This window comes from Solanum pennellii, chromosome 4 (genome assembly GCF_001406875.1).
Source record: "Solanum pennellii chromosome 4, SPENNV200".
Classification (NCBI taxonomy): Eukaryota; Viridiplantae; Streptophyta; class Magnoliopsida; order Solanales; family Solanaceae; genus Solanum; species Solanum pennellii.
In genome coordinates, this window is record NC_028640.1 from 52,160,519 (window position 1) to 52,184,231 (window position 23,713).

At 36.5% G+C, this 23,713-nt stretch overlaps 1 pseudogene; it reads right to left on the minus strand.

The window, feature by feature from the left end:
* Positions 1 to 6,547: 6,547 nt before the first annotated feature.
* LOC107016761 lies at positions 6,548 to 8,231 on the minus strand (annotated as a pseudogene).
* Between the last annotated feature and the right edge of the window lie 15,482 nt (positions 8,232 to 23,713).

Below are 23,713 nucleotides of genomic sequence, written 5' to 3' on the forward strand. Positions count from 1 at the left end.
TCGGACCCTTACATTGGAGAGGCGGGTCCTCACGGGGAGTCTCCCCACCATGGCGGCAATCCATGCCTTCTTAACCAGTCACTGGCTAGAACGGACGACTCATGATGTGGGCCGATACAGTGAGGAGTTGGTCAGAGAGTTATACGCCTCGTATGTGGCCACTCTCCAAGCCCAGATAGACAGGCGGACGGCCCCCGCCAAACAGGCCCCACTAGAGCACATTCGAGTTCGCGGCAAGCGGGTAGACACCTTCTTGCCCGCCATCCGCCGGTATCTATACGACGAGACTATTGATGCCAACTGGACTCTTTTAACTGCCGAGTTCGACTACCGGTGGAAACTTGTTAAATATTGATATTTCCTGCATGAGCCAGAGTTGAGAGAGACCACCAAGAGGTGGATTGCTCGGTATTTGTCTGTTGATGGATAGGTTTCTAATTGGGTACTTGAGCCGAAGGGATCCATCAAGAAGGCTAACCTGACCTTCGCGGCCAAGTTTTTTTGGTTGATAGTCCGCCACTGCCTTTCCCCTACTGTTGCAGACAATATTGTCACTTGGTATCGCATAGTTCTGATGGCGGCGATGATAGCAGGGTTCGAGGTGGACTTCGCTTGGCTTCTTCAGGAGGTCATGCAGGAGAGAGCCTTTAAGGTCACTACTACCTACCATTTCCGTGCATGGTATTTGCTTTGTGTAGGTCCGCAGGTGTGCCTATTTGGCACATCTATAAGATCAAGACCCCGCCGGGCACTGTTGATATAGGCCTTATCAGGGATGAGGACAATGAGTTGGCCCCACGTAGAGGGCCCCACCCGGAGGTACCTCCGCTTGGTGAGAACCTGGCGGACACTATCGAGCAAGCTCAAGAGCTATCCAAGCTACATCTGAGCCTACTGGCACCACCCCGGTCGAGTCTATACCAGGTGGTAGCACCGCTACGAGCTCCTCTCGCTCGACTCCCTCCGCCACTCTGGTTCCACTTGCTAGGGTCAAGAAACTTGAGGCCCAAATGGCCACTCTTCTGCATCACATCCACCTTGGATGCAAAGGTCTATTGCTGAGACGGAGGAGGGCATGGAGCGGAAGATGGCCCAGCACACGGAGAGGAAGATCATGGAGGTTCATCAGCGCCTGGATGTTTTTGAGTTGCGTGTGCTAGCCCAGCCAGCCCCTTCGGTGGACGTGTCGACCCTTCAGGCTGCTGTAGAGAGTCTGAAAGTGGACTTCGACACAATTCTAGAGGCTAGGGTTTCCGAGTCTGAGGACCCTTCTGCAGAGCCCGCCGAGGATACTGTTTTGATGGCCTTATTATCCACTGCTGAGTGCCATCACCTCCACCACGAGAGCATGCCAAGAGGCGTAGAGGTCGGAATGAGGATGAGGCTAGGACACAGAAAAGAGAGCGCCGAGAGTTGGAGGCTGCGAGGAGAGCCTCAATTGCTGATGAGGAGGCCCGTCAGTTGAGGGCTATTGAGTTGGCTGCTGCGGCATCTAGCTCCAGAGTTGTTGAGGCAGAGAAGAGCACTACTGATGGTGCTGTGATTGTTGAGAGAGGCACTACTGAGGGTGGTGTTGATGCTGAGGACACTACTGAGGGTGTCCAGACTACAGAGGGAGTGGGTTCAGGGACACCAGACCCACCAGCTTGTTGATCAACGGCACTTTGCGCCTCAGGTTTGCTTCACCTACCACTTTATTATTTTGGATTCTTTTATGCATTGGGGACAATTGCATATCTTTTTGTTGGGGGTAGGGTAAATGGAAAGTGAGTGCTAGGGTGTTGTCTGAGTATCCCAACTCACGATCCACTTTTGGGGTTTTCTTGCCTGTGTTCTTTTTCCCCAAGAGACTGATTATTTTTATTGTTGAACCGGCATGTCTATATCTTGTGTACATAGTATAACTCTGAAGCATGATGGCTAAAACAGAAATGATATCCTAATGTAATAAAAATGACGCATGACTAGGCATAGTAACTGATAAATGTGTGGCTCTAAGCATGACATAGAGATACACCACTACATGACCCTAAATCTAAGACTCGAACTAGGTGTCTGATAATCTGGTAGAGTAATGAGATGTCAAGTGAGTGTGAGGAAAATTTGAATAGTCCACTATTTGTACTGAGCTAGAACTTGCCTGGTTAGTCCTGCTAAAAGTAAGCCGTAATAGACAATTAGGAAAGGAGCATAGGCCCTTGTTCAATATAGCCAATCTTTAGCCTAAATAATTGAAACCCAAATGAAATTTATCCCTTTTTGATCCAAATGATTTGAGCTTAAAATAGACCTTTCTTTTTCACCCTAACTGATCTTTTCTGGGAACAATGTGTTGGCCCTGGTCCCTCCTTGTACATGTGCACCTCAGCTTATGCCTAAAACATAAGTTGAGGGTGGCTAATGCAGAAAACAACCTTGTCGTCGCCCTGACCCAACTTTGGGTATTGTGTACTTCGACTCATGGCAAAGCCATGAGTTGGGTGGCTATTATGAAGAATGCTCTGGAAAGTGGGGTTGAAAGAACAAAGAGAGAAAAAGAACAAAAGAAAAGTGACTCTAGAAAAGTTGAAAGAAAAGTGAAAAAAAATAATAATAAATACAAGCAAGAAAAGAAAAGAGTTACTTACACAAAAGAAGAAAGAAGAAAAATAGCAAGGTGAAAGAATATAAGAAAAAAGGCAGAATAAAACGATGAAAAGGTAGGACGCTTAACCGATATGTCAAGCAGGGAAACAAGTCACTAAAATGTACCTAAATATACCCTACCTGATCCCCAGCCTCTATTACAAGCTAAGAAAGTCCTATTGTGATCCTAAGAGTTGTTATGGCGAACTTAAAGCAGTGAAAATAAGGGCAAGCCTTTGGCAATATGTATAAATGAGTTGTGAAGTTGTTCTAAGAGTGAGTTTTGAAAAGTAATTCTTATTCTCAAACTGAAATCATTATGTGAAAAATGAGGATGTTATTTTGAAGTGAGGACACTAGTTGCAATACCGGAAAAATTAGCACCTAGGTGAGAGATCGAAGAGGATAGGTGTCAGGTTGTGGTGAGTCTGTGTCATGGTCTGATCCACATAATTCAAGCCTAATAGTGATACCATGCATGAACATAATGACAATAATCAGGATTAATAGCCAAATGATTGCGAAAGCTAAAAGAGGGATACTCTTGTACAAAGATTTTGTAGTGAGTCATAGTGCGTCACTTGAGGACAAACAACGAATTTAAGTTGAGGGTGTTGATTATCGTGGTTTCACGGTATTTTCAATGTCTTTTCCTTAAGTTAAGTGTGTGGCTAAAGCTTTTTTTGTATTGATTTTTGATGTAGGTTTCTCTTTATTTGCAGGAAATCAGTCCAAAGTAGAACGCGAAGGATTAGAGCAGAAATTGCAGAAGTGACCACCTACGGAGCCCACGACGGTCCATCATGACTGTGACGGTTCGCAGGTGGCACCGTAGTGAGATGTAAATGGCTGCTGAAGGAAGTTGGGAAAGTCTGACCAAGCGTGGGACTACAGAATCTCATGACGGACCGTCATAGCCGCGACGATCCGTCTGCATATTCGTCGTGGTTGTTAGAGAGTAGTTCCAGCACCCAATTTCAAGAAGTTTCTAAGTGTTGTGGAACAGAACCCCTCGACGGACCGTCGTGCTTGCAACGGTCTGTCATATCTGTCCGTCGAGGGTAACAGAGAGTTGATGAAGAAAGCAGCAGAAAATTATGCCAAGTATGGAATGACGGAATCCACGATGGTCTGTCGTGTCCATGACGGTCCGTTGCAGGGATCGTCGATTCAAACGCATTTTGGACAGATTTGACTTAAATAGTCCTTCTTTTATTAGGTTTTATTGTATTACAAATAGTTCGAAGAACCTCGTTTTTTTGGGTTAGACTTTTGGATATTTTTTAGTTCTCTTGTTTAAGTATGAACTCTTGATTTTGGTATTTGATCATACTTTTCCAGAATCAATTGTTGGTGTTTTTGAGAATTATTCAAGTGAATTTCTGGATTTTCTTCAATGTAATAAAATTCAGTGCATGAATTCTTATATTATCAATATGAATTGTGTGATTATTAGCATGGGTAACTAAACTCCATAACTAGGGTTGTGGGAACCATGGGTAAATAACAAGGTAAAATCTAGCTATAATAACAATTCTAGAATAGTGTCTTGCATGTATTGCTAATTCTTTCGCTTAGAAGTCTTCTTAACGGATGGCCAACGTTAGAACTCGCCTTGTTGCTAATTGCTGGACCAAGGAGGTAGATAATAGGAAAATAATTATCAACATAGATTGAGTGTATACTATCTAATAGGCTAGTGTCGGTTGGTACGAAGTAACAACTTAGTCAAATATCAAATATGATGCTTAACATGAGGTGAAGATAAGGTTTAGTAAAGCCACACCCGTAGACGGACCAAGGTGCGCACTGAGGTTTTCTAGATGCCAGACCAAGGATTTAGAGATACCTAACTTATCACTTTGCATGCAAGATAGTAGGAAAGGATTGTTATAGCTAGAATTACCGAGTTAGGAGCCTGTGGCGAACACTTAGGCCCTAGTTACTCTCATTACTTGATTAAAATCCAATACTTGAACCTGTCACTTGTTTACTTTAATTTAGCTAATTGCTTTTATTAATCAAAAACTCCTTTAGTTATTTGTTTTTTGGAAAATAATTGACTAAATAGAAGTAATAATAGAATAAAGTTAAGTCTGAACCATTTTCTTCGTGGGAACGATTCCAACCTCACTAGTTGGGTTCTTTACTTGATGTGACCGCTTTTACTTCTTTTTGAGAAGTAAATTTGAGTGTATCACTCAACAACTTAAGATTACAAATCTATGTAACCTAAGAAATTGTAAATTGCAATTCCTAACAACCCAAAAACCTGTCAAGGTATGTGTTTCCAAGTTTTCAAGTTACCTCAACTTGAAGACAACACTCTTAATTAATATAGCTCATTGAACTAAGATCCATCAATATGACAACTCGATGAAAAAAACCTAATACATAGATTATGTAATAGGACTTGGTTCTTCAATGTGTTCCTTCAATATTTTGGTCGCACTTGTAAAGTCAATTTTTCAATTGTCTTTTTGTTGTGTAAGTGTGATGCCTTCTCCATTCTGACATGCCATCTGGGAATGTACACATTCAATTTCTAAAGCATGATTTTCTAACTGAGCTGCCTAGCAAGTATAATTCATGAGTTGTGTTTATATAAGCTAGGGTATTGAATTCTATACATGCAAATTACATTAAATCACCAAGAATCATGTTATTTAGATCATAGGAACTCTAACTACTAAAATCATAATAAATCTTCAAACTCTGTAACCCCTAGGTATGAATAACTTATAAAGAATCGAAGAACTGACTGAACTAATGGATGAAAGGAACCCACTAGTGAAACCCCACATACTTTGTGATAGAATCAATGGAGAAATTCTTTAAATTTCGGGACTGAAACATGAAGAACACACCTGCTTGTTCTTGGAACAATTGACGCCTCTTTCTTCTCTTTTTGCTCTAAATTTTGGTGATTTTTGGAGAATGAGGGTTTTCGGTATAATCTTACTAGATTATAAGGCTTAGATTGAGTAAAATGACGTAGTTTAAGTGTTAAACAACGTAGTTTAAATGCCCAATGCATAGAGAAAAGACGAAAATGACCGTGACTTAAAAGCCGACGAGGGTCATCCACGAGGGCCTATGACGGACCGTTGTTGGGATCACGACCCTTTAACTGGGTCATGGTTCTTGGCCAGTGCTACTGGTTTTTGATACGCCCATCCACTCTCCACTTCACGTACCGTGTGAGGACCATGGGCCGTGAAAGCCTTTGTGGTTCTTCACTTACGGCTAATGGTGTGTTGGGTAAGTTGATAGTACCATCACGACTCATCAATAGGACCACGACCCGTCAAGTGGGTCGTGATTCAAAACTTGGGCCCAGGTGGCTCTTCCTAAAGATCACGGCCCACCCCTACGGCTCGTGTGGGGTTCCATGATCTGTGGATGGGCTCGTGGTCCTCCACGTTTGGCCGGTTCACCTTTTTTCTATTGTTTTGTCTAAGTTAGGTCCTACATAAAAGTAAATACTTTATATATAAAATAAATTATATTTATAATGTCGTGTTGGTTTGGTTTTGGGCTGACTTTTTTTAGTTAAAACCAAACCAAACCAACCCAAGTAAAGTCAGTTTTTTTCCAATACCGAACCAATAGTTTTTTTCGTTTTGATTCGATTTTCGGTTCGATTTTGTACGCCACTAATCAAAAGGTAAAAATGAAAAAAGGGTAAAAATTTATTATATTTCTGACTTTCAATTGTTTCAAATTCAACATTACATGAGATATTTTAAAATTTGTCAGCTCTGTATAAGAGGCATTTACTTTAAATTTACATGGTAGGTGTTACATTATACTATTATAATAGTAGTAAATAGTTGCATTATGCATTGATCTATCACCATAGGTGCCAGGTTACATACATTATTCATTTAAAATCATGACCACAAGACAAATTCCTCTCCTGTTAAAGAACAGTGAAACTGTTGTTATAACATTTATTTTGTGAAAATTTCAATCGATATGACTTGGGAATGACCATTAAATGTTGAGCTCTAGCTAATACTATACCAAATTTCTTAGTCATGTCAACATCTTTTAGTATCATACCATTTGGTAACTCCCAATCAAAGCAGTGAACCAATTGTGCTACCAACAACTGAATAATCGTGAGCCCTAGCTGCATACCGGGGCAACTTCTTCTGCCAGATCCAAATGGTAAAAGTTGAAAATCACGTCACCTAAGATCAATGTTGCATTCCAAAAATCTCTCTAGTTTGAAGTTCTCTGGCTCAGGCCAAACATTTGGATATCTCCCAATTGCCCAAACATTGATTAATAGTCGGGATTCTTTATGTATATGAAAATCATCAACCTTGCAATCTTCAACTGATTCGTGAGGAATTAATAGTGGCTCCACTAGATGAAGCCTAAAACCTTCTTTTATGACCATATCTAAGCACTCTAGACTTCCTTGATCCATATCTTCCACCATCTTGCTTCTCCCGACTACTCGTTCTATCTCGTTTTGAAGTTTTTTCATTACATCGGGTGCCTTAGAACTTCTGATTAAATCCATTCAACTGTTGTTGATGAAGTATCCATTGATGCCACAACAAGTCCTATATGCGGAATCTTACAATTGCAAATCTTTATGCTGATAAATTGGGTGACAATAACTATACTAAAAACCTAATATTATTTTATGATTTGACCAATTGACCAACCTATTAAAACTATTGAGAGAGAATTTCTCTCTAAACAGAAATCTTTAAACTACTTTTTGTTACTACAAAATTACTCAACTTATAGATGATCTCTTCGAAAAATAGTTACTAGTTATGTTCTGTAAGATTACATAAGCGAAAGAGTAGTACAGTTAGAGTAGTAAATTACCAGCAAAATGGCTTTGACATGACGATGATTAAACTCGAATACAGCTTCATTAGAGTTCATAATGCCCATAAGTTTATCAACAATATCCGTAGCTTGATTTTGTTCATTGACTTTATGAAGGTGCTCGTTGATAACTCTCTCCAGAAATTCATCGAAAGGCTTAGCTAATTCCTTCATACGACGAGACAATCCTTGGAGATCAAACACACCAAGAAAGGGAAAGCTTTGCACTAAGAGATGATATTTTATCAGTAAGATCAACCACAACACCGCGATGCTATTTGAGGAAATCTACAAGAATTCCAAGCTCTTGTTTCCTCATAGACTGAAATGAATGAATCTTGGCATTGCTAACCAATTGTAGAGTACACAATTTACGCATGTTTCGCCAATAAGGTCCATACTTGCTAGACACAATATTTCTCTGATCATAAAAAATGTATTGAGAAACCTTACTATATGTTCTACTAGCAAAAACAAGATCATGGTTCTTCAAGAATTGTTGTGCAACATAAGGAGATGAAGCAACAATGGTAGGAACAAGACCGAAACGCATAGACATTATAGGGCCATATTTTTTTAGCTATTTTATGAAGATCATGGTGAATATTCTTGCCTACCATATGAAGATTACCAATAAGTGGAAGCCCTCTTGGTCCTGGAGGAACTTTCTTCTTTTTCTTCCATATTAATTCTTGAACAAGATAAGTAAACAATGCAACTAACACAAGAGCTAGCCACATAGAATAAGCCATCCTCCTTTTTTTCTTAATAATGTATACTTCCTTCCTCACAGTAATATATACACATTTACCAACATGGGGTTGTGGTGCACTGGTGGGAGTGTTTCATCCTTTACTAGAGGTTTCAAGTTTGAGCCCTAACTATGGAGAAACTGTTGTTGGGAGTGCCAACTCCGAATAGGCCCTGCAGTTCGTGATCTAGATTTAGTCGGAGCTCCAATGTAGACTCGCATCGAATGGGAAACAAAAAAAATTAGACATTTCATTGAATAGAAAATTTAAGATATACAATTTAGAAATTTAATCGTTTGTAACTATTAAATCATGTCATTAACCAAAAAAGGAAAAAAGTTCAAGTTAAATTACTTTTAAATATAAAATGTATTTTTTAAAAATAGTAAAATAAATAAAATGGTCCGTTTGTTACATTTAACATGGAAATGTAATGAAAATGAGTCAAAATCTCATTTGGTCTTCATAGTTAATATTACATATATTGACTTTGCTAACCAAGTAATTTCAACATTGTTAAGAGTTTGGGAGTACTAAAAGAGAGGTTATTTCGGATTAAGGGAGGCCGAACTCACAACACTAGCGTTTCATAGTCAATGTGTTACAACTTAATCAAGTTCACAAGTTAATCTACATATATATTTATTCAATTTTCTAGTAAAAATACCAAGTTTACAAAAAACTAGTGGGTCCATCCGAATCATGAATCCCGCCTAGTTCCGCCTCTGTTGAATGGTTTGATGCTCTAATTTTTTGCATTAAGTACCGACATAGTACTAACGTTAACGTTCTTCAATGTGAATTGTTTACTTTTCTCATAATTATATTAACACGTACATACCAAAAAAGTTTTAAATGTTAGCAACATTAAGTGTTATTAGGTACTAACTATATCCGTAATTCCTAGCATAGGTTCAGCTATCTATTGAAGTTTTTGCCAGTATATGATTACATTACATCAACATTTTAATTTAAAAGATTAACGTAATTATTTGGACTAACTTATAGTAAGTTTTTTTTTCTTTCTTTTGGTTTTTGACGTTCCAATCCGTATTTTATAAAGATTGATTTGTGATTTTTGTTGTTTAAACAACTAACAATAATTCTTCTATAATTTAGTACGTTATATATACTTTCTCCGTTTCAAATCTAGTTTTCTTTTTAGTTTAAACGGAATTTTGATACATTTAACATAACTTTAATTTAGAACCACAAGATAAAAAAGTGTTCTTTCTATTCATAAACTTTGTTTCAAGTCAAATTAGACCATTCTTTTTTAAACGACGAGAGTATTCATTATCGAACTACGACTAACAACTGTTCAATTGAATAGAGCCACAGATCACACTAAATTAGTGCGCTATATACCCTACAAGTTACTTTTTTAAGGTTTAGATTAAGTGTTTTACTTATAGGATTTAAAGTTAGTTATAGTTGGTAGTTTATTCACCCATTTTATTTTAGGTTGATTACTGAAAAGACAATTATCAATTAGTTGTTTTAAGCAATACAACTATTGAGTTGCAAAACTTTTCAAGTCGGTGCATAATTATGTTTCGAATATGTGAATTTTTTTTTACTTTTCACTGTTAGAAATTGATACATATATATAATTGTTTCATATAATTGGTAATATATTATCCAATAGTAATTAGCAATTAATAGACAAATATAAAACTGACACATTAGCCCAAAAGTAATAAGATTGGCATTTTTAAAATTATTTTTTAAAATAATAAAAGATTATATTATTTTTCTTGTGATTTCCAACAATTTCTCTGGCAAAAGATTATTAAGAATTATCTCTCTCCTTTTATATTATAATTTTTAAATCATAAAAAGTATTTAACATTATCTCTCTTCTAACTTCTAACTGAAAAGGATACATAGTACTTAATATGTTTGAGTCATATATGTAGTTAGTTTCTCTTGTATTTAGGTTTCTTACGTTCAACGGACTCCACTACTAAAAAACTATCAAAAAGAGACGTAGTCCCTCGCTTTTTTGGCCAAAAGCGATGAAAATGCGACGTTCTACGTCCGTCACTTTTTGGCTAGACGCTTTTTTAAATGCGATGGACTGCGTCGCAATTCAATTTTTTTTTAATCAAAAGTGATTGACTTCATCTCTATATATTTATTAATTTTTTTAATTTCCAAAAGGCGACGTAGTCCGTCGCTTTTGTGGAAATTTGATTTTTGAAAATCCCAGAAAGTTGACGGACAAAAGGACGAATTATTTTTTCATTAATTCCAAAAAAGTGACGGACTAAACCACGCTGTCCGTTGCTTTTTCTGCAATTTTTTTTACAGTAGAAACTGTGCACCTGCAAATTCAATTCAATTCAATTGATCTATACTATTCAGACTAATCAAACACACACAATTATATAAACAATCTACCCCACATAAAATAAGAAACTTAAAATAACATTCGAAAGTATCAAACTATAAATTTAAAGAATTATAAAGTCTTTCAAAATTTTGTTCAAAATATGTCTCAAATTGACAAAAAAATCATAAAGGACCACTGATGTAAATTAGGGAGTGGCTCCTACACAATCATCCTCATTATCTGAATTGTCTTCATAGGTATCATCGGGAGCCGAAGTAGTAGATCCACGAGTGAGATTCATCACTTGTTCTTTGATTTGCTGAACGGTCGCACTCATGCTTTCTTGTTCAGCTACTCTTTTATGCAGTGTTGTTGTAAGTTTAGCTATTTGATTCGGCATAGCAGCAATCTGAACATCGTCAAGTGCTTCGGCTTGACTTGATGATCCGATTCATTCTAAGCCTAACTGGAGTTGTCTTACATTGTTTCGAGAACCTAGACCATAGACTCTACTCTTGTGTGTCCTCCCTACCACTTTTTCTATCCAAATCTAGGTGGAAAGTCCAGGTGTCGATTGGACCGAACTATCTAAATTCTCAGCGACGTAATGCTGAAACTCATTTTGCATATTAAATATAAAAATTAACATTAACGTATATATATATATCATAAATATATTCACTATTAATATACATTATTCATATTATATAACTTACAAAAGTTTGTTCGTCTCTTTCCTCCACCCAGACATCCGAATCCGACTCATTTTCTTTCTTCTTGACATGAGTCTTCTTGAAAACCTCCAGTGGAATGGAAGTGCGTCCCAATTCTTTTTCCTATGAATAAAAAAATGATATTTATAACGATATATATGAATCAAATAATTATTTATTTAAAAGATTGAATTATAACTTACCATCTTTCTTGCAATTGTTCCAACTAACTTTGCACCTCCGGTCAGCAAAGAGCCACCCTTAAGACTGTCTCCAACCTTTTTGGTTTGATCTAATATTACCTTAAACTTGTCTGTGTTCCAATATACACCCAATTCATCATAAACATGTTGCAACATTCAATTTGGACGTTTACTATCATCCCGAACTTTCTTTAGCCAAGCAAATAGTCTGGCAGATGCTTTCCCCTCAAATGTGGTTGAAATGACTTGATTGTGTCTTGTCTCCCAAGTACACATAGTCTAAATAAAAAAATTGAATACGTCAATTAGATCGATAAAAAAAGAGTAAAGTATACTAACTTAACTAAAAAATATATGTCTTTAAATTACTAAACATGGTCTGGCGTACATTGTTTAGGATCTCACCCCAAGAGTGATAAACATATGTATAGAGTCTTCTAACACCTTCTTTTAAAGCCCCGATAACATTCTTAGTCGGATGCCACATGCAAAACGCATAATAAGTATGTTAGTTCATGAATAATATATTAAAGTATAAGAAATAAATAAAATCAACTAACAAAAAGATAATAAAACAAACTTATGATGATCCATCTGGCTCAATCATGACACTACCAAATCTGGTCTTCTAGCCAGAAACTAGAGGAAGCATCTCATCATCTAGAGTAGCACTAGGCATAACTGTAGCTATAGCTGAGCGTGATACATGAGGATGCTCATAAAGATAAGTCAATTAAGGCGTACCGGACATAGCATCAGACTGCTTGCTACTACTATCTCTAATCCTCATGGCAGATAACTGAGTAAATATACTCTTGGGAGTTGAAGTACATATGGGAGATTGATTGCCTACCGATAAGGGTCATCCTCGATGAGTAGTCTATAAAGGTAGGTCCTCATAACGTATTGAAGGCAATACATGTGAAGTAGAGGAAGCATCAACTGATCAACGGTAATTAGGATAATATGTCTGAGGATCCGTCATACCAGAAGAAACAAAAAGTATATGTGTATCATGGTTGATGCGCCATGGAATAAAAGAAATAGATCCCACAATATCCTCAGGATCTATCGGTCTCTTAGACTTCTTCTTTTTAGCCTTTTTAGTCCAACTAACTACAAGATGCTCGCAATGTCTATCGTTATCATCCCATTCTTCATCATCAAGTGATTCATTTTCCTCATTCTCAGACATTTCTTCCTTAACATTCAATATCTCATCATCAGACTCTTCTTATAATATGTGTTGAGGATGTGGTAGTGTGGTTTCCAATTCAACATCAATTTATTGTTGAACAATTGCAACATCATTTTGATATGCCACATCTAAGACATTGTAAAATTTCAATTCTTCCCGCAAGATTACTTTTTATAACAATCCATCAATCAGCTTTGTCTTTACGTAATGGATATGAAGTGTAATACACTTGTTTGGCATTTTGTACAATGATAAAAGGATCATAACTTCTTAACATCAATTATATTATGTCGACGGTCCATCTTTGTGCATCTATATTATGGGTAAAATCACTCACACCGAAATAATACAATCTTCTTCTTAGAACAACCTGAACCTCACTTCAATAATCTCATGAATGACACCATAATATTAAATAGTTTGGCAGTACCATCAACATCACCTTGTATGTAGACACTACTATTATTCGTTTTTATTGTTCCTATAAACTTCTTTAGTTTGAAACTTAAACACATTGACACAATACTTATTCATTATCAGTACTTGAGATTCCAGTCCAAGTGCTACTTCTTTTGCTCATTGCGAATGTTGGACACTTGAGTATTCATCATATACCTACGTGATTGTTATTTTAAGTAATATAATATAGTAACATGAATATATTATTAAATACTTAGTGATTGTACACTTACATAGTTGTATAGCCATTTAGAAAATTTTGTAATAGATGACTTTATTTGCCCATATGTTTACGAACAAGCTGATCATTTTACATTCAAGTATATAATTAGTTAATGAACACTTATAATTATGTAATTTGATAACATATTTTTAATACTTACTTGAGATATGTTTGAATCTCCAAAAAATTAAACAAAATATGTGTCACAATTGATTACATTTCCATATTAATGAAATCTCGCTTTCCACGCTTTTTAGATCCCCGACCATTTTAAAAAATTGACATCGGTGAAATGAAGGATCAATGTTGCCTTCATCATTGCGATTGGGCCTATATATACCGGACCTCTGAGTCAGGCCTCTTGCACAAGGTGAATTGGAATATGCTCTATCACATTAAAAAAAGCCACATGGAAATATATTATCCAACTTAGTAGTAATAACAACAATATTTTCCTCCATCCGGTCTAAACTACTCTCCAACAACATTTCAAAACACAAGTCTTTAAGAAAAAGACTAACCTCTGTGATTAGTTTCCATATCCTTTCTGGTAGATGCCTAAAACTGATAGGAATTAAAGTTTCCATGAACACATGACAATCATGACTTTTCATACCTATCAATTTTCCTTCATTCGTATCTGTCATCTTTCCTAAATTTGAAGCATAGACCTATGACATTCTAAAATTTTTAATCCACTCACAAATTTCACGTTTCTCATCCAATATAAATAAAAATGCGGATTTTGGATTAAGTATTCTACTATTAGGTAATTGATGTTGTCATAACTTTTCTCGTACAATATTCCTTTAAATTCATTCTTGTTTTTGAATTGTCTTTTACCTTACCCTTAACATCAATTACTTTGTTAAACAAATTGTCAAAATAATTTTTTTCAATGTGCATCACATCCAATAAGGCAACTCCCAAAATATGTTTTGTTTGGTCCAATTATGTTCAACACCATATCCAGAAAGTCCTGTAACTTTAGGTAATTGAGAAACTCTCTCCAAAATTTGATGCCCTGTGAGTAATGGAGGCGGAGGGGGGAGGTCACTTTCAACCTTATTTTTCCTAAATGCATTTTTCATCTTTCTAAACTCATGGTCCAGTGGCAAGAACTGGCGATGACAATCAAACTATGTGATTTTTTATCATGATTTAAAGTAAATGTCTTACTATTTTCCATGCAATACGGACATGCTAGCCTTTCAGCTGTCATCCAGCCAGAAAACATTCCGTATGCAGGAAAATCATTGATAATCCACAATAAAGAAGCACTCATAACAAAATTCTGCTTAGTTGATATATCTTAAGTCGAAACGTCTTCAAATCACAATTATTTTAGCTCATCTATCAATGGTTGTAGATAGACATCAATCGAACTTTTTGGATTACGGGTAATTGGAATAACACAACTTAGAAAGATGTAATGAATGGTCATGCACATTTCAGAAGGAAGATACCGACCAGCATGAATAAGGCGAAGTGACATTAGAGAATGGTGTAAAGTCATATGAACAAAACCTCAGTCTATCATTTCTTAATTCACTAGAAAAATCAGGATATACATTATGAAAATATTTTCATGCTTCACAATTGGATGGATGAGATAAGACGCCCGACGTCCTTCTATATTCACTATGTCATCTCATATGTGGGGCATAACTCATCAATGCATACAACCTCTTTGATCTAGGAATGAGATAGATAATGCATCTCCTGAACTGGGACCATCTTTACAGTCGGAGTCCTCTTATAACGAGCAGGTCCATAAAACTTACAATTTTCTAATTCACTATCAGTCTTGTAAAACAACATACAACCATTAACACAACAATGAATTCTATAATATGTCAATCCTAACTTGGAAACCAAACGTTGTGTCTAATAGAAGTTCTTTGATATGTTAAACTCTGAATTAGCCAGTTCACCCAAGAGATCAACCATTGAGTCCATAGTCACATTAGGAACATTCTAATCTGATTTAATATTAATTAATCTAACCGCAACTGATAAGGCAGAATGTAGACTCCCTTCACATAGTGGATGACTAGACTCTTCTAATTGATCATAAAAGCCTCTTGCTTCTTCATTAGGAGCTTCAACAAAATATTGTTCCAGTTCCATCCCACCTTGAACCCCAAAAAGCATTATTGATCATTTCATGAACCATATCATGTTCAACTCTAACTTGTTAAACCCTAAATTAGCCATGCGGTGCGATCTTATTATATACCTCCACCGGCATCGAATTATAAAACATCCATCTAATCCTAAATTTCTCCATGATCAATCCATACAAAATATCTAGGCTTAAATCCATTACGGTACAAATGCCATAACTCTATCTAGTTCAAAAAAATTTAAACACTTACATGCACTACAAGGACATCTAACCAATCCATTATTCTTGAAAATATCAAGTGGTATTGTATGTTCAATAAAATTTCTAACACCGTCAATAAACTCGGGTATCAAACCAGCACGAGTTGTATAATGCATGTTATACATCCACAAGCGCTGATCCATCTACAAAAATATAGATATTCAATTAGCTTTGACTTAATTCCAACAACTATATCCACCAACTAAATAACATTATTTTTTCTATCTTATTTAGAGAACTTAACAATTTTTTAATTTTAACTAGTTTAGTATTGATGAATGATGACTTAATTCCAACAATTAAATCCACCAAATAAATCACATTATTTTTTCTAACTTATTTAAACAACTTAACAATTTTTTAACTTTAACTAGTTTGGTATTGATGACTTAATTCCAACAACTAAATTCACCAACTAAATCACATTATTTTTTTAAACCTATTTAAACAACTTTTGACTTAATACAACAACTAAATTCACCGATTAAACCATATTTTTTTAACTTATTTAAACAACTTAACAATTTTTTTTAACTTTAACTAGTTTAGTATTGACTTAATTTCAACAAATAAATCCACCAACTAAATCACATTATTTTCTCAAACTTATTTAAACAACTTTAACTAGTTTAGTTTTGACTTAGTACAACAACCCACCAACTAAACCACATTATTTTTCTAACTTATTTAAATAATTTAACAATCTTTTTAACTTTAGCTAGTTTAGTATTTACTTAATTTCGACAAATAAATCCAATAAGTAAATCACATTGATTTCTCTAACTTATTTAAACAACTTTAACTAGTTTAGTTTTGACTTAATACAACAACTAAATCCACCAAATAAACCACATTATTTTTCTAACTTATTTAAATAATTTAACAATTTTATTAACTATAGATAGTTTAATATTAACTTAATTCCAACAAATAAATTTTCACGGCTGGGAGCACCCCCTAGAAGTAACTGGCGTCGTCGACCTCTCAGAGGTCTTGAACAAGCCTCTTAGCAATCATCATCGCATTGTCATAGAAATTTAGCGGAAAATATAAAACTTTTCATAGAATAATATAATGCTAAAACATCATTTAATTTATAAAATCATATATACATAGTTAAGACGCTAAGTCTCGTCTTGCCATCATAGACTCAAAATCAATATAATAGAATAGAATAGGGACACGATCCTTAACAACACAAAAGAATTACTTCTTTAATATTACATGAACTTAAACAAAATCTTGACATGAATGTCCTTGAATCATAAGGACACACTTGTCCTTGGAAATAACTATCCAAGCCCTTCATTCTAGGAAATATCCTCTAGCCATCACCACCTACACTTTGTGTAAAAAGATGAAGAAAGAATGATATTAGTATATGAATGCACTAAGTATGATAACCATGAAAAAATATGATTTAAAAAATTAAATTTAGTTGGAAACCATGCATCATATCCTTTAGTAAAACTTCATGAACATTTGATACAATAAGCACAATATAGTTCACATTCATTATATAGACATGGATACTTGTAACACTTCAGAAATTCTAGATGTGTTGTGAAGCTTAACATTTGCGTAACAAGGTCTAAGAACTCATTCTAAGTAAATTTAAATGAATTTAGTTCATTCAAGGTGTTTAAGAACCAAGGCATTCAAGAACATCCATGACGTCCAGAAAGTTGGTTCATAAGAGTGCTAGTGTGTCTTAGCTATTTGCCTAAATTTTAAGAGTCAGAATTTAACGAAATATGGTAAAAAGTATGCGTAAAACGTGTTAGGGATGGTTCATGGCCGAAACGTCCGGGTACGACTCCCCAAGGACCAACCAAGGGCCCTTGACAAGGACCCTAGTATTAGAGACAACACTGCCTGGTAGTGTGCAGTCGACGACCAAAGGGACGAGGCGTGTGTGGATCAACGAGGCGTCGATGACACCGTTGTCACACACTTAGGCTATTGGAGGAAGCCCTCGTCTGCAAAAGTCTCTGACCGAGACAACGGAGTGCTGGACGAGAGGGGTAGTGCCCGTCGACTCACAGACGGCCCGTCGTTCGGGGTCTTGTCTGAGGGTCGAGTTTCACTGCCAAATTTTAAATGATTTCATTTAATTATTTAGGGGGTTAGGAGGTTTAATTAGGGGTTGAGGGAGTTAATTAAGTTGATTAAGACCCTTTATCAATACCCTTAACCCACATTAGCCCAAAGACAACTAGAAATAAAATCTATTCCTCCTCTCTTATTTCTCTCTCTACATGAACTCACCATTGATGACTAGCAAGGACTAGGGTTTGGGGGCTGGAAAGGGACGAATTAACCATAAAATTGTTGACAAAATGTTAAAGGTATGGGTTCTATTCACCTTTGAGACTCTTTCCTCAAAGGGTTCCTTCAAAATAGATTTCAAAAAGTTGAGTTTTCTTATGGGTTTCATTCAATTACGAAGTTGAAGTTATGAATTGAGTTGTTGATGATTTCTCTAGGTTATATTGAGTAGATTAACATGTAATTCAACTTGTTTATGGTAATTGTTGATGGTTTGGTCTAAATTGAAGAATATGATCCTATATCCCTAACCCTAGGTAGTGATCTTGATCTATATTGTATTCTGACCATTCAATTGAGTTGATTGTTGATTAAATTAATATCCTATGGTTTTATTATGATTAAATTAAGATTAATTATAGGAATATCATTCTATTTCTTGAGATGTGATTTAGGTTATGAATTATAATGTGAAATTAGCCTATGTATCTTGTCTCAAGTTGTGATCTGAAGTTGAATAGTGTTATAGAGATTCAATTGGCCTTTTTATCTTATTGGTTATCATTGTGTGATGATGTTACTCCCCAAGTTGGGCTGATTTATGGGTTGATGGTAAGACCTTTATGGTTGACTATGAGGAAGACTTGGTAAGTCTTAGAATCTCTATCTTTACTTCCAATTGTAATTAGTTGTTGTTATGTCATGATATTACATTGGAGTATGCCTTATACTAGGATTAAAAGGTGGTATGATGTTGAATTGAAATGTCTTGACTATATTGTGACGTTGATTAAGGTGTACGTAATATGAGGATGGTGAAAACTTTCAATGTGCCTTAATATGCTATAAATGCTAATGTGTTAACCTCACTTATATGAATTGTGATGAAAGGACTTATACTCATACAATTATTATTAGGCTATTGATGATGATGATTATACAAAGGGTAGACCCTACGGCCTAAATTAAACTATGATTGATAATTAAAGGCTTAAAGACATTTCAAAAAGGGACTCTAGCTTAGCACCGAGTGAACTAGACAGAGGAGTTAAACTTCCCACATAGGGAAGGTAGGAACACCACATCGCTCTTGATATTGGAGACTATAATGCATGGCGCATAAAGAGGGTCCCAACTAAATCTCCAAGTTTTTGAACTATGTTGCCCCCATAAGAATACTAGCTAGTGGATCCACGTAGTTTCTATGTTTCATGTTTTGGTACTACCTTGGCAAGTAGTCCGCCTTCTTTCGATGTAAGGTTTTATGACACCGTATTCCACAATAGCTCATGTGGTCTATGTCGCCTAGGGAAAGATATTCCCAAAAGTTAAAACGAATTAAAGACTTGAACTCTAACTTGGATAACCTAAGGGGACTAGCTTAGTCTAGGTAGGGGTATGGGACTCTACCTAAACATTGCACTAGTAAGCCTTGAGGGGAGTCTTAGGAGGAGGTTCTTATATATGTTTATGTCATGATAATATATGATGTATATATGATGATAATGACACATTAGAGATTTTATATTGATTATTTCATTTATGAATATGTATTGGGTTGTAATGTTAATATATGATGAAATGTAAACCTAAATGCCATGATATGTAAAGTTGGGCATTGGTCATGTTTTCTTGTTGAGGATACTTGATTGAGTAAGGTTATGGGGATTTGCTTGTTCATTGCACTTGTTGACTTAATAAGGACTTGTGAGAAGTTGTCTTGATTATTATGATATATTTGACTATTATTCATTCTTGTGATATCATTCCTTGATTTAAGGGTCGAAGTAAACCATGGTTTCAAGTATGTTGGGATAAGTATTACTTGTTCAGATAGTAGGCATGTTTGGTTGATTGATATGACTTACTTAACTTTGCATTAAGTCCCAAAAAGGGGTAAATTTGGCATATCTTGATAAAAAAGTCCTTTTTAGCATGTCTTGCTTGTGTATGTGCATAAGATCCCATACTTAGTACATGTGGAGTACTAACCCCATTTTCTTCCTTTTCCCCAAAAATTTTAGGTTCCGGTCGTTGAAGAGTTTGGAAGGCGATATTGTTGAAGGTTTGGATTCATCCTTTTATCCAAGTAGGGTAGGTCCTCAACTTTCAAGGGCAATGCCATACTCTATCTTACGGATTTTGTTATGAGTTTATTGACTCTATCATTCTTTTTCTTTTTAATTGAATATTGTACTTTCGTATGACCTATACATGGTCTTGTTTAATTTATGTAAGGGCTATGCCTATATTGTGATAATCGTTAAGTTGGCATGAGATGAGACAATCATTGAGACTATTTCTATATTTTATGTATATGTATGTGCAATAAAAGTAGAAGGCTATGTAACCTTCCTATACGAAGGTTCTATGTATACTCAATATGAATATATTTTATGTGTATGCGGAGGTCTATGTAAATCTCCAAGTAGTGATAATGAAAGTTTTAAAATTTTGCGAATTTTCAACCTATGAATGTAATGATATGAGACTAAGAGGCTGGTCTTCGTCCTTGAAAAGGACGACGATGCCGGTTACGTCTAGGGGGTTATCCGGATGTGAAAAACTTGGTATTAGAGCATGAGGTTGCATAGCATTGAGTTATGTCTCTCTCTCTCTCTCTCTACCAGGTCTATGTAGGTTTGTATTCATAATTGTGAAGTGCGCCACACTTATGAATAGGAACCTATATGATGCTTAGGAATCACTCTCTTTGTTGGAAATCTTATATCGTGTCAATAGAGTATACTTATGGTAAGCTTTTGCATCTAATCTATTATTGTGCTTATAAGAAGCATGAATACTCAAAGGAATGCGGCTCCAAGACTTGAAAAGGAAGTTGCTAATGCGGGAGCTCCTCCCCATGATGGGCATGTTCCTCCACTTAAAGAAAATGCTAATGTGGAGCAAGCCCCGGCTAACCCTCTACCTATGAGAGAGGCTGAGATGAGGGCTATTCTTGCTCAAATGGCCCAAGCCATGACTACTCAAGCACAAGCCTCAACGGTTCAAGCCCAAGCTATGACGACCCAAGCTAATCGGATATTGCTCTCCGTCCTCATCAACAAGTCACTACTATGGCTTCCCATCTAAGGGACTTCTCTCGAATGAACCATCCTACTTTCTATGGGTCTAAGGTTGATGAAGACCCCCAAGAATTCATCGATGAGGTCTACAAGATACTATATGCTATGGGGGTGTCTTGAAGTGAGAAGGCCGAGTTGGCCACATACCAACTCAAGGATGTGGCTCAAACTTTGTATGTGCAATGGAGGGATAATAAGTCGTTGAGGGGTGGTCCGATGACTTGGGAGATCTTTAAGGCGGCTTTTCTAGATCGTTTCTCCCTATGGAGATGATGGAGGAGAAAGTGACGGAGTTCATCAATCTTTGCCAAGGAGGAAAGAGTGTCATGAGTACTCTTTGGAATTCATTAAGTTGTCCAAATATTATCCTTCTTTGGTCTATGATCCTAGAGACCAAATGAGCTGTTTTGTGACGGGGGTGTCGGAGGACTTACAAAAGGAGTGTCAATTGGCCATGCTACATGAAATCATGACATTTCCCGTCTTATGGTGTATGCAAGAAGGGTTGAGGAGGCAAGGGTTAAGCGAAAAATTAGAGATTCTAAGAGAGCAAGGTCATTTGATGGAGGTTATTCAAAGAATAGGCTTGATATATAAGACAAGCCTAGATTTAAGAAGCGGGTTTCTAGTCAGGTCCCTTCCAAATTCCCAAGAGCTAGTAGTTATAGGGTGTCTAAACCTAAATTTGAGAAGAGAAAAGGTACTAATTCACCAAATGAGAAGCCAACTTGTGGAAAGTGTGGAGAAAAGCACTATGGTGATTGCCTTAAGGAGAAGGATAATTTCTTTAGTTGTGGCAAGAGTGGTCACAAGATGAGAGATTGCCCAAACTTGAAGAGTCAAGCTCGGTCAAGTGGTTCTAGTGATGCTCCAAAGAAGAACCGCTTCTATGCTCTCCGCTCTAGGGGTGAGCAAGAGACTTCTCCCGATGTGGTGACTGGTATGTTGAATGTTTTCTTTCTTGATGTATATGTCTTACTTGATGTCGGTGCTACTTTATCGTTTATTACCCCTCTAGTAGCTAAAAAGTTTGATATTTTAACCGATATTTTGCATGAACCTTTTATAGTGTCTACTCCGGTGGGTGAGTCGGTTGTTGCAAAAAGGGTGTATAGAAATTGTCCAATAATGTTGCCCAATAGAGTTTCTTCTGTTGATCTAGTAGAACTCAATATGCTTGATTTCGATATTATATTGGGTATGGATTGATTGCATGCATGTTTTACGTCCATTGATTGTAGGACAAGAGTGGTGAGGTTTAACTTCCCAAATGAACCTGTTGTTGAGTGGAAGGGGGGAAATTCTATTCCTCGAGGTCATATTATTTCTTGTCTAAAAGCTTGCAAAATGATGTCAAAAGGTTGTCTATATCATATAGTAAGAGGCCAAGATCTAGACTTCGAAGTTCCTCCCATCGAGTCGGTACCTGTAGTGAGTGAATTTCTGGAGGTCTTCCCTAATGACCTTCCCGATATTCCTCCCAAATGGGAAATTTACTTTGCATTGATTTGCAACCGGATACAAATTCCATATCAATTCCTCCTTATCAGATGGCTCCAGCAGAGTTGAAGGAGCTGAAGGCTCAACTCAAGGATTTACTAGATAAGGGTTTTATAAGGCCTAGTATTTCTTCGTGGGTGCTCCGGTTTTGTTTTGAATAAGAAAAAGGGGTCCTTGAGAATGTGTATTGATTACCGCCAACTCAACAAGGTTACAATTAATAATAAGTACCCTCTCCCTCAGATTGATGACTTATTTGACCAACTACAAGGGGAGAGTTACTTTTCAAAGATAGACTTGAGGTCCGGTATCATCAACTTAGGGTGAGATGGATGATATACCAAAGACGGCCTTTCGGACTAGGTATGGTCATATGAATTCTCGGTCATGTCTTTTGGTCTCACTAATGCTCCAGCGGCATTTATGGACCTAATGAATAGAGTATTTCAAAATTACCTAGATTCATTTGTCATTGTCTTCATTGACAATATCTTGGTATATTCGAAGAATGAGGATGATCATATGGGTTATTTGAGGGTAGTATTGCAAACCCTTAAAGAACATCAATTGTATGCCAAATATAGTAAGTGTGAGTTTTGGTTGAGGTTGGTGACTTTTCTTGGGCACATAATCTCTAGTGAGGGAGTTAAGGTAGACCTAAGGAAAACGAAAGCGGTGAAAAACTGGCCTAGACCATTGACTCCTACTGACATTAGGAGTTTCTTGGGTTTAGCGGGTTACTATCAAAGGTTCGTGGATGGTTTCGCGTCCATTGCGTCTCCTTTGACTACTTTGACTCAAAAGAGTAAGAAGTTTGAGTGGTCGGAGGCATGTGAGAAGAGCTTTCAATTGTTGAAAGATAGGCTTACTTCCGCTCTGGTGTTGACCTTACCGGAGGGTACAAAGGTTTTTGTGGTGTATTGTGACGCATCCCGAGTGGGTTTGGGGTGTGTGCTTATGCAACACGAAAAGGTGATAGCTTATGCCTCAAGGAACCTAAAGGTACATAAGAGAAATTTCCCCACTCATGACCTTGAATTAGCGGCCATGGTGTTTGCTTTGAAAATTTTGAGGCATTACTTGTATGGGGTTCATATTGATGTTTTTA